We start from the raw sequence: 2205 nt of genomic DNA, 5'->3' as shown, positions 1-2205 counted from the left end.
CAAGGCAACATCGAAACCGACCCATCATCTTCTACGAGGATGGTTTTATCCCTTCCGCCCGCTGATGATGAGCCGACCCCGGCTACTCGTGCAGGTTCCCCTCTGTCGAAGGTTCCTTCAACCTTTGACGGTCTTTCCTCCGTAACGATAGCCGGTGTAAGAGCAGCCTCAATGCCCAGTAAGGGCTCCACATCCAAACAATGGGACTTTCCGACTCGGTATCAGCAGTACCAACCCTTCCAGTATCTACCCTCCACCTTTTCCTCGGTACCTCCTCCCCCTCGTCATGAGACAACTCGTCAATTAGGTGCAGGACGTGGTGATCGGAGGTCTCAGCTGACGTGACGGCTACCTGTGGGGCGGAATCACCCAACGACGGAGCTAGAGTTTGACCCTCACGTACAAACTCAGCTAGTAGGAATTGCATTCCAGCCAAAGCGACTTCCTGGCAGAATGCGGGCACCAGAGCCTTCGCCTTCTTGGAAGCTCGCCGACTTGGCGCAAAAAGAAAATCATGTTTAACAAAAAATGATGACACGACAGTGGTAAGCTATAACGAAAGCGAAAGGGTCGTAGAAATGGGAATCAGACTCACTAGTCAAAGTCTTGGGATCGAACTACTTGTTAAAGGATATCCAGTCGTGAATCCCCACAGTATGAGGTAAGACGCGATTCGCCCAGTCTTTGATACCAGGAACCAAGGGAGGTGGACGCTTACCATCTAAAGTAGAAAGACATGAGCAAGTAAGAAACAAAAAGAGGAAGGATAAACAAAATATATGACGAATGGTAAAAGGACCTTACGATTGAAGTTCTACTACTCAGGGAACTCGGCTGGGTCTGCCATAACGTGCTCGATCCTGACGAAGAAGTAATTGCACCATAACCGGTGGTTCGCCTTGTAATCCATCCCCATCACCAATCCTTTAGTCCCACGGTGGCGGAGATGAATCAACGTGCCCCTTGTAGAAACTAGGCGAGAAGAGATGCAACAGATGACGAATGGAGACTTCACAACTGGCCAACTCTGCAAACTTCGCCAGCATCAAAAAGGCTTTATATAGGTAAGGGGAAAGCTGTGTCGGGCAGACGCCATAAAAGCGGCAAAACTCCTCAACGAGTGGGGAAAGAGGAAGAGGAAGAGAGTAACCTACCAAAAATGGGTATTGGTAGAAAGCGCAATACCTAGGTCGGTGAACTTGTATTGAGTCATTCCCCGATGGAACAATAATACGAAATTTAGATCGCAGGTCAGATATTTGCTTCGACCCCATGACTGATAGCACCTCTCAGGAGCAGGGGGATGTTCTTTGTGAAAGTTATTTCTGACAGACGGGTTCCGAGGAACTATCTCCTCCACGGTGGGAAACTTTCATCTTCCGCAACCGTGGGTTCGCCACTACCGAAAGGCATAGCTACCGATAAAAGGGTGGCATTGGAAACTATATCATAAGTGTTGTCGCGCCCGCTTTTTTCCTCCTCGCAGAGAACGTCCGGGTTCTGACATTTCATGGGGGGATCGACTCGTTTCCTTTTGGGAATTGGGTATTTGAAGATTCTCCACCTAACAAATTATGGTGCGTTAGGGCACCTTGAGCAATTAACTGATGGTCTAGTTTGCATTACCAGAGATTTTGGGTAAGGGCTCGAAATAACCTTGAGGGGAAGGTGTTAGGCACCCCTCGCGGTCCACAACGGTGGGTCCTGGCCGAACTTATTCTTACGTGAATTAGTCCCTTTAACAAATAAATAGTTTAAGCACGTACTTGCAAGTAAAGGCATGTTTTGACATTCTAAGCACATGTATGATTCAAGTAATGAAACAAGGGAAAAAGGTTTGAACAAGTTGCACATATATAAAGAAAAGCAAATTTATTTAAACAACGGGGATTGGAAAGGGGGTCCTAGGTTGATTAGCCTACAGGATCATACCCACACAATGCCCGGTAATCACTCCTCAATGAGGGGCTACACGTGACATTAGCGCGTAGTCATCATATCCTTACTACCCAATTCCCTCCCCTTGGTCAGAGCCTAAAGCGTTCTAGCAACCTTGCAAGATATCCTATGCGTGCACTACCCGTCCCTTCCTTGTGGTCCTGGAGGTATTTAGGACCTCTAATTTGGGTAGTTCTAGACCATCCTAAGGTATTTAAAGGAGAAAAGTCTAAACGTCAACCAAAACAAGTAGGACTGCATTTAAAA

The sequence above is a fragment of the Nicotiana attenuata genome, chromosome 2 (genome assembly GCF_001879085.1).
Source record: "Nicotiana attenuata strain UT chromosome 2, NIATTr2, whole genome shotgun sequence".
Lineage (NCBI taxonomy): Eukaryota > Viridiplantae > Streptophyta > Magnoliopsida > Solanales > Solanaceae > Nicotiana > Nicotiana attenuata.
This window is presented reverse-complemented; position numbering follows the sequence as displayed.